The sequence below is a fragment of the Nicotiana tabacum genome, chromosome 23 (genome assembly GCF_000715075.1).
Source record: "Nicotiana tabacum cultivar K326 chromosome 23, ASM71507v2, whole genome shotgun sequence".
Classification (NCBI taxonomy): Eukaryota; Viridiplantae; Streptophyta; class Magnoliopsida; order Solanales; family Solanaceae; genus Nicotiana; species Nicotiana tabacum.
Window position 1 is genome coordinate 12,444,806 of NC_134102.1, and position 10,984 is coordinate 12,455,789.

Here is a 10,984-nt window from a genome sequence, read left to right on the forward strand (position 1 = left end):
AGACTATATTTTTTCTCACAAATTGATGAGCTAAAAAATTACTTTCCTAATGAGCAGACTGCAAAATGATACAAAATAACACATCATCACTTATGAAGGATTGTTGAGGACATTAATTCGAAGTAGATGACAAAACGAGTTGCTAAATTTTGTACATGGAGTATCAAGTGTTTTAGAAAGTGCAAGAAATGTCGTGTATACCATATTTGCTTATAGTATTATTGATAAACTTTGTCTTGATTATTAATTTCAGTTTACATGTTTCATATTTCAAAGATTCACTTCTTTGACAAGCTAGGTATCACTGTGTATACTTTTTTCTAACACACCATATTCTTATACCTTAGTTATTTGGGAACACCCATAGTTTTGACTGTAGTGAGAAGCCTTTGTGGAAAAAGATTAATTAATGCATTATAAAGGAAATATTATCTCTAGAGAAGGACCAAATGATATTTTAACAGTGAGCTCTTTCTTTTGGTTGTTTCAGTATATAAACACGGGAGTTAAAGAAGTGATGCTAGATGTAGGCTGACATGGTCTTCAAAATGCTTGTCGCAACTGTAAAATCAAAAATCGTTTAGGTTGCCTTCCTGTGATGTTGTTGACATAAGGTGATTTACTAAGAACTTTATTCCATTTTCGTTTTATTATCCCGGATATATATTTTTCCTGCGGTGCAGATTTTATTATTTTGTTTACTTCTTAAAGTTACATATTTCTACTGGTAACAGACTTTTATCTAGTATTTACGTTCAAATGTCGGAGCAAGTCATTCAAACTGGCATGTAAGATTCATTTATGTCTCTCTCTGTTGCATTTATCTTTTCTTTTGTTTCTTTTTCTTTGAAGATTCAAAAGAACATTAGAATTTATGTTATATAATGCTCATTAGTTGGTTACAACACGAACAACTGAGATATTTATTAAAAATAAATGTTACAAATGATTTGACAAAATATTAAGATTCTTGTCATTCCCAAATTGATTGATGTTGATTATGGCTGGCATGTGGGCCGGACCTGGTCCTAAGTGGGCTTCATGGGCCGGTCCTAAGTGGGCCGAATCTAAGTGGGCCCGATCACAACTTAAATGGATTTCGCGGGCCCGGGCTTCACGGGCTTTTTGTAGGAACCGGTCCGGGACCGAGCCTACGAACTAATGGTCCCGGTCTAAGTTGGCCAGTTCCCGGCCTAAGTGGGCCCAACGGATACTTTCTAATTTTTTTAAATTTTATAGAAGTTAGAGAAAAAAAATGGTAATAAAAATATCTAAGACAATTTCTTGTAAATTATATTATAGAATTGTGACCTAAATTTTTTAATTCAAATTTAAAGATAAAAATATTGTAAAGAGATATTCAAAATAATGCGTTATAATTTTATTATAGCATTAAAAAAATATGGTAATATATTTCTTAGTCTTCCTCCCCCCTATGGAATGAGCACAACAAGGTGTTAATACCACCATTTAGAAGAAAAAGAAACTAATCAAGATGTGTCAAAATGCAAGTTACATATTAATTTTTGTTCATACAAGTTACATGGCATATCTTATAAATTTCATAAATCCTTCAAAGTCCGGAGAAATTTCCATTGGTGGTGGAGAAAAAGAAGTTTGGTCATCACCGCTTCCGGGCGAAGCAGCATCCTCCGCAAGTTGGGGGGGTTAAATGGCTATTTTGGCAGAGAAACAGCTAGATTTTAAATGCCCTAACGGGCAGATTTATTTTTTAAAATTATGGTCGTTGGGATCGTTTAGGCCCGCTAGGACCGGTCCGATCCCGGTCTTAAACGGTTCAGCCCGTTTAGGCCCACTACCCACGTGGGCCGCGGTCCTGGGCCGGTCTCGGTCCTGGACCGGCCCACTTGCCAGCCTTAACATTGATTTAAGAACCAAAAAAGGCAAGCTTTTAACTTCACATGTGTTTGACTTATATTGTATCACAGCTGGTCCCAAGGCCGGACTAAGGAGGATGATTTTACATATATAGAACTCAGATTCTTCATTGTTATGCTTTTGTTTCTTTATTTGACTTTTGAGGAGGAAAAAAGCAGAAAGTGGTTTGCAGACATACTATACTTGTTCTTTGGAGTGGAGTTTGATGTAGTACATTTAACTCTGTATATACCTTCCATGAGATCAAGTGTATATACAGCTAGGAAGGAAATTACGGAGCACATTTGGAGGAAATAAAGTGTGTATATAGCTAGGATGTACCGTAGATTTTAGGCTTGAATCTTGAATTGTGTGTTTGGTATTATTACAAGGCAAATTCAACATTCTTGGGTCTCTCTTATCCACCAAAGTTCTTTTTTATTTAGTATTGATAGCTTTACTACAAATTTACCTAATTGCTTGCATTGTTTTCTTCTGTCACTTGTAGTAAAGTAGTGCTTTTATTGTCAAACCAGTTGGAGTAAATACAGTATTTATGATTTACAAATATGAAAACAACATTAACGTACTGCGCTTTATAATTTAGAAACTTTATCTACCTTTTCACTAAGTTTTTCTTATGACGGCAAGCGCAATCCCCTTCTCCCACTTATGTGGGGTTATTTGTAATGTGATACATATTATTTGTGTTGTCTAAAATATTGTATGAATTTATGGTCTAGTCTGGATGTTGTAATACCTATAGATAGGGTTGCTCATTAATTCACCAAAATGGATGGCCAACTTATTGTAAATAGCCCTCGAAAGTATAATATATCACCATATGCAGAACCAACATGGCGGATTTAAATGTGTTAGCGAGTGACATCTGAAAATAATATTAACAACAAAATTAAATGGTCGTTGGCCCGGGCATACCCTCACTAGTTTCATATATGTGATTTAAGTTAACGTCGTTTTGCATATGTTTGAAATTCTTACAAAACTTACTCCATATACTAGTAAAAACAATTCAGCTTATGATTTCTAAAGTTGTATTTTAGGAATTTGATTTAGGCTAACATCATTTTCCAGACCGTATGTTACCTCATTTAACTTGGAACACATGTAATACGCATATAGTTTTGAATATTTTTAAATTCTCACAAAAAGTATACACTAGAAAATCCTTTCAGCCGAAATTGCATTTTGGGAGCCGAGGGGAATCAAGATTCATAGTAGTTGTATTATTTTTGTTGGGGGTAACTTTTTTTTCTTTGCTTTTAGAGTAAGTTCAGGGATGGGATGGTGGCAAAGGCTGATGCAAATTTTATATCTGATTGCTTCAACTTTTAGATTTTTAACATTGAATCATTTATGGTAATTATATGTTGCAATTATATTTAAATATGACTTTTTAAAATTCTTGTACAAATATATATTAAATAGAATTGCACAAGTTTTTGTTATGAGATTTTTTATTATGAGGATGACCATTAAAAACAATTTCATATTTCATCGTTTTTAATTATTCATTTGTATAAATATTTATTATAGAGAATTACTTTCAATAACATATGTATATTTTTATTATTTAAAAATGAAATAAATCTTGAGTTTTTTATTATATTCGTATGAGTTGGTTAACAATTTTATATTTGTGGTTGGATCTCGAACTATAATTCAAAATAACTATTATTTTTGAAAGATGTAATTAAGGTGCTACGTGAAATTTACTATTATTTAAGTTATTTCTTGATAGGGAAATATGTATTTTTAAAAATATAGATGATAATCGGCTTAATGTATGCATATTTTGATATATACTGCCTCACATTTTGCTCATGTCTCGACGATTTGAGGTGTTTAATATGATTGTTTGTGCTAAATTTTGGTATTTCTATGTGTAGGAATCATTCGGATGTAATTTGGGACGAAAGGGCGCGAATTGGAGCGAAATCGGAACAAAATTGCAAAAATGAAAGTTGAGCGCCACAGCCAGCGTGGGGCGCTCGCTGTGGCGCACTTTACAGAAGCAAAGAAGTTTGAGCGCCAGGTCCAGCGCCCCACGCTGGCCTGGACGCTCACAATGGGAATTCTCCTTTTTTGACTAGGACTCGGTTATTTCGACCCCTAAACGCCCCCAACTCATATAAAAGCCAACCAAAACCTATTTTTAAAGGGAGGAAACGGATTGAAAGGAAGAGGAGAGGCACAAAACACTAAAAAGCGAGGATTTGATCAATTCTTCCATTCCTTCCCTAGTATTCATTGATTTTATGTTTGAAAATATAATTTTTGATAATTGTATGAACATGAGTGGCTAAGAACCCTATTGTTCTAGGGTCATGGGTATACATGAATGTTGATATTTGAAGTTTAAATTGACAAAGTTGCATATTGGGTTGTTTATTTAATTCTGTTTTAAATTATTTTGCTGAGTAGCTAACAGTGAAATACTATCTACGAATCTATAGTTGAACTCGAAAGTGGGAACTATAGATTGCATATAGAATTAAATAGAGTAAGTTCTTAAATCCGGGCATCGGGGAATGGATTCGCAATTAGGATAGACATATACCTAATTGCCTTACTTGGTTGCAATACAAGAATTGTAAATGCGTTCTTGTTAAACTTAATTCCATAGACATATAGGTATTAAGTTAGCTTGAATAGGCGAGTAAGGACTCGACAGATGCTTACGAGCAATATCAACCCTGTGAATCAACAATCCAGATAAATCAATTAGTTACTTTAACTTAAGAATGCAACATGATTGTTAGATAACCCGTGACCCTGGAATATTATCTCCCATTGATTGTTATTTAAAACTATTTAAGTGTTGTGTTGATTTCTGGTATTCCATTACTTGATAGTCTTTAAGTAGTAAATTAGACAATTATCTATTTTATAAGAAATCGCTTGAATCGATAAGCTATTTGAGTTTGAATTAGTCAAAAGTTAATCATAAGTCCTCGTGGGAACGATACTCTATTCACTACTCTATTACTTGACGACCACGTATACTTGCGTGAGTGTGTTTGGTCCCAACAAGTTTTTGGCACCGTTGCCGGGGACCTAGAAATTAGCTACTTGACTGAGTTAAGCTGTTAGTACTTATTTGTTCAAGTTTTAATTTTCAGTTTGCCTTGTTTGTATTCACAGGTTCTTCTCTTGAATGCGGAGGAGTAGAAGTACAAACAACCTACTTCCCTTTGATCCAGAAATTGAACGAACACTTCATAGAGTGAGAAAGGAAGTCGAAGCTAGAACGAGAATAGAAAGAGAGTTGGACATCGTAGTTCAACCACAGCCAATAGAGATGGCAGGTAATGAAGAGCGTCCGGTGATTGAAGCCGCAAGGCCCAATCTTGCGAATATGACTCAGGCTATTGTGAAGCCTGATATCACTGGGCATTTTGAACTCAAACAGTACATGGTACAGCTGATTCAGTCCACAGGACAATATGTGGGTCTATCTCATGAGGACCCGCAGAGGCACATTCAGAACTTCTTGAAAATTACGGACACTTACAATTATCCGAACGTTTCCAAGGACTATGTCAGGCTGACACTATTTCCCTTTTCACTGTTGGGGGAAGCTAAGGAGTGGTTGCAAAAGGAGCCCGCGAACTCAATCCACACTTGGGATGATCTAGCAAGGAAATTCTTAATCAAGTTTTTCCCAACTAAGAAGACAAAGTCCCTGAGGAGCCAAATTCTTGGGTTCCAACAACGGGGCGGCGAGACACTTCGTCAAGCTTGGAAAAGATACAAGAAGCTACTCAGAGACTGCCCGCATCATTGTCAGACTGATGAGGTATTGGGTCACACTTTTGTTGATGGGTTAGATGAAGCATCAAAAATGAATCTTGACTCAGCTTGTGGGGGTAGTTGCATGGCGAGGCCGTATAGTGAAATACAACTCTTGCTAAATAACTTCACTGCCAATGACCATAATTGGCAAGGAGAGGGAGATTCAAGAAGGGCAATTAAACAGAAGGCAGCCGGGTTGATTGAGCTTGATGATTTCTCCGCCATGAGAGCCGATATAGCAAAATTGGCAAATCAGATGAATATAATGACAACGCAACAAACACAACAAATGCAACATGTATAGCAGATGTCTATTTGTTGCGAACTATGTGGTGACAGTCATATGAGTGACATGTGCCCCACGAATCCCGAGTCTATATACTATGTGGGACAACAGAGCAGGGGTCCAATGAATCAGCATGTGCAATATGGGAATACCTACAATCCAAATTGGAAGAATCATCCTAACTTCTCATGGGAAGGAAATCAACAGAATCAGAACCAGTATAGGCCCCAAGGAAATTTCAATCAACCTCAGAGACCACCCCTACAAACAGAAGAGAGTACGAATGACTTGCTGAAGAAGTTGTTGCTTGATAATCAATAACTCAGGACCGATTTCAGAAATCTTGAGAGGCAAATGGGACAGTTAGCAGCAACTCAAAATACTAGACCTGCAGGCGCGCTTCCCAGTGATACAGAGAAGAACCCTCAAGTTAATGCAGTTACACTCAGAAACGGGAGGGAACTAGAAGAAGTGCCAAAGAAGAGAAAGAACAGTCCTATACCTGAGAGGGAACTAATCCCTAAGGCAATACACGAGTCAAAGAAAAATGATGCAAGTTCAGAGCCAGTGGAGGCTGCAAGGCCACCACCACCTTTGCCTCAGAGATTGCAGAAAAAGAATGATGATCGCATGTTCAATAAATTTCTCTCTATGTGAAGCCAAGTGCAATTGAATATTCCGTTGGTGGATGTACTTCGTGAAATCCCAAAATATGCTAAGTACATAAAAGATATAGTGGCTCACAAGAGGAAATTGACTGAGTTCGAAACAGTTGCACTTACTGAGGAGTGCACTTTAAGGGTCCAAAACAATCTTCCTCAAAAGCTTAAGGATCCTGGCAGCTTCACCATCCCTGTACAAATAGGTAATATTAACGTGGGTCGTGCCCTTTGTGATTTGGGGGCAAGCATAAATTTAATGCCCTTGTCATTATTTAAGCAATTGGGTCTGGGAGCTCCAAGACCAACCACTGTGATGTTGCAATTAGCTGATAGGTCCATAGCCTACCCTGAAGGAGTAATTGAAGATGTATTGCTGCAAATTGGGAAATTTATCTTCCCAGCTGACTTCATTATTCTTGATTTTGAGGCTGATGAACAAGTTCCAATCATATTGGGACGACCTCTCTTGGCTACTGGTGATGCAATAATTAAAGTGCGAGAGGGAAAAATGATTATGAGGGTGGACAACGAGGAAGCAGTTTTTAATGTATACAAAGCGATCCAACTTCCCCGCCACTATGAGGAGCTCTCTATGATATCTGTTGTGGAGGTGGATAAGAAACTTCTTGACACGATTGTATATCTAGACGATTCTCTAGAAAAAGCAATCATGATGTTTGATAGCTTGGAGATTGATGATGAGGTTGAGGAGATGATGCATATCCTAGATGCATCATGTGCTTACATGCAAGGAATAAACCCGTTCGAGCCCCTGAATAGGCCAAGAGGCCCCCCTCCAAAGCCGTCAATTGAAGAAGCTCCAAAATTGGAGCTTAAACCCCTACCCCCTCACCTTCAATATGCTTATTTGGGAAGTTCTGACACTTTACCTGTTATTGTTTCTTCTGACTTGTCTAAATTGCAGGAAGAAAAGTTGTTGAGAGTGCTACGTGAGCACAAGCGAGCAATTGGGTGGACGATGTCTGACATCAAAGGCATTAGTCCAGCTTTCTGCATGCATAAAATCCTCATGGAGGATGGACACAAGCAAAGTGTAGAGCAACAACGCCGCCTAAATCCAATCATGAAAGAGGTGGTAAGAAAAGAAGTGATTAAGTGGCTTGATGCAGGTATTGTATTCCCAATCTCTGATAGCAAATGGGTAAGCCCCGTTCAATGTGTGCCAAAGAAAGGGGGGATGACTGTAGTGGTTAATGAAAATAATAACTTAATTCCTACAAGAACTGTCACTGGGTGGAGGATTTGCATAGATTATAGAAAATTGAACAAAGCCACCCGAAAGGACCACTTCCCCCTCCCCTTTATTGACCAAATGCTTGATAGGTTAGCAGGACAAGAATACTACTGTTTCCTAGATGGTTATTCGGGGTATAATCAGATTGCTATAGCCCCAGAGGACCAAGAGAAAACCACATTTACATGTCCCTATGGCACGTATGCATTCAAGAGAATGCCCTTTGGTCTCTGTAATGCACCTGCGACTTTTCAAAGGTGTATGATGGCTATTTTTACTGACATGGTTGAAAGATTTGTAGAAGTATTCATGGATGATTTTTCTGTGTTTGGATGTTCTTTTGATAATTGTTTAACGAACCTTGATAAAGTGCTAGCTAGGTGTGAAGAGACAAACCTGGTACTCAACTGGGAAAAGTGCCATTTCATGGTACGTGAAGGTATAGTTTTGGGGCACAAGGTGTCAAAAGATGGTTTACAGGTGGACAAAGCAAAGGTGGAGGCAATTGAAAAATTGCCCCCACCGACATCCGTCAAAGGCATTCGCAGTTTCTTGGGCCATGCAGTTTTTTATCGTCGATTCATTAAAGATTTTTCAAAAATTTCTTCTCCATTATGCAGGCTTTTAGAGAAAGATGTCACCTTCAAGTTTGATGATGCATGTCTGAAAGCATTTGAGGAACTGAAGGAGAGGTTGGTGACTGCACCAATTATCATCGCCCCAGATTGGGGACTGCCATATGAGTTGATGTGCGATGCAAGTGACATAGCAATCAGAGCTGTTTTGGGTCAAAGAAGGGATAAAATATTTCACTCCATTTATTATGCGAGCAAAACTATGAATCCAGCTCAGATGAATTATATAGTTACTGAAAAAGAGTTGCTTGCAGTGGTATGGGCGTTTGACAAGTTCATATCTTATCTAGTGGGAACCAAAGTTGTCGTCTAAACAGATCATTCAGCTATCAGGTACTTGTTTGAAAAGAAAGATGCCAAGCCGAGGCTGATTCGTTGGGTCCTCCTCTTGCAAGAATTTGACTTAGAGATCCGAGATCGAAAAGGGACAGAAAATCAAGTGGCTGATCACTTGTCCAGATTAGAAAGTCGGAACCATATAGCTGAAGGAGAGTCAATCAAAGAAACATTTCCTGATGAGCAGCTATTAGCAGTCACATCAGGTGAAGCCCCATGGTATGCGGATTATGTAAATTTTATTGCAAGTAGGGTGACACCACTAGAATTAACACCTGATAATAGAAGAAGATTCTTACATGATGTGAGGCTCTACATATGGGATGAGCCATTATTATATAGGCAATGCGTAGATCAGTTGGTGGGAAGGTGTGTTCCTGAAGAAGAGATGAATGCAATATTGCATAGCTGTCATGCTTCGCCATATGGAGGTCATCACGGTGGGGATAGAACCGCCCAAAAAGTGCTGCAATCAGGTTTCTATTGGCCAAAATTATTTAAGGATGCACATGCCTTTGTTAAAAATTGTGACAAATGCCAAAGAACCGGAACTATCACAAGGAAGTACGAGATGCCCTTGCAAAATATTCTGACAGTAGAGCTTTTTGATGTTTGGGGGATTGATTTCATGGGACCATTCCCATACTCTAATGGTCACAGGTACATTTTGGTGGCGGTCGACTATGTTTCTAAGTGGGTGGAGGCCATTGCTCTGCCTACTAATGACGCAAAGGTAGTGGTAAGTTTTGTAAAGAAGCACATCTTCACGCGCTTTGGGACTCCAAGAGTGTTGATAAGCGACGGAGGAACTCACTTTTGTAACAAATTGCTGAATAATATTCTTGCAAAATATGGAGTTAAGCACAAAGTTTCCACTGCCTATCACCCCCAAACGAGTGGTCAAGTAGAAGTTTCAAACAGAGAGGTAAAGCAGATTCTGGAGAAAACAGTAAGTGGAAATAGAAAAGACTGGGCAGGAAAGCTGGACGATGCATTATGGGCATATCGAACTGCATACAAGACTCCCATAGGTACTTCTCCGTACAGGTTAGTTTATGGGAAAGCATGTCACTTGCCAGTCGAGCTTGAACATAAAGCTTATTGGGCGATCAAAAAGCTAAATATGGATATGGACTCAGCTGGTGAGAATAGGCTGCTGCAACTCAACGAGCTTGATGAGTTTCGATTGCATGCATATGAAAATGCCAAATTATATAAAGAAAAGACGAAGAGGTGGCATGACAAACACATTCAACATCGAGAGTTTGAGCCGGGTCAAGAAGTTATTTTGTTCAATTCAAGGTTGAAGCTATTCCCTGGAAAGCTTAAGTCCCGTTGGGCAGGTCCTTTTGTTGTGGTAGGTGTGAGGCCTCACGGAGCAGTGGAACTACGTGATAAGAACTCAAGTGGTACCTTCTTGGTAAATGGCCAGAGAATAAAACATTATTGGGGTGGTGACATTGCACGTCACAAGACCTCAGTGAACTTAGCTGATGCTTAAACATGTGTTGAGTCGTGCCGCTACGTTAAATTAGGCGCTCGTTGGGAGGCAACCCAATTCTTTTTTACCGCTTTCGCAGCATAGTTTTTTTTTAATTAAATAAATAAATAAAAAAAATTCGCCGAAGTGAGCGCCCAGGCCAGCGCCCCACGCTGCCTGGTGCGCACTTTACAGTGTCCTCAATGCTCCAGCCCCAGCCCCACCGTGGGGCGCTGGGCTGGCGGTCCAGGTAAATTTTATTTTATTTTATTTTTAGTTTTCTTTATTTAATTAAAAATACCCTACCCAATTACCCATTTACCTATATACACTAACATCCCAACCCATACCCAATAACCCAAATCCACTCCCCCACCTAAATACACACTCACAACCGAAAAACAAACCCCATTCTTCAACACTCACGCTTTCACCTTCTTCTTCCCCTTTTCTCTCAAAATTTCAATATTCTTCAATAAATCTTGCTCAATTCCATCTCAAGAATCTAAGGTATGTTCTTCTTCTTATCTCTTTTCTTATATTTTGAAAGTTCTTAGAGTAGTGTAGTCTTATCTACTTCCCCCCCTTTCTTCCAACACCCTAGGTTCTTAAACATATTTGGATGGTATGGTAGGT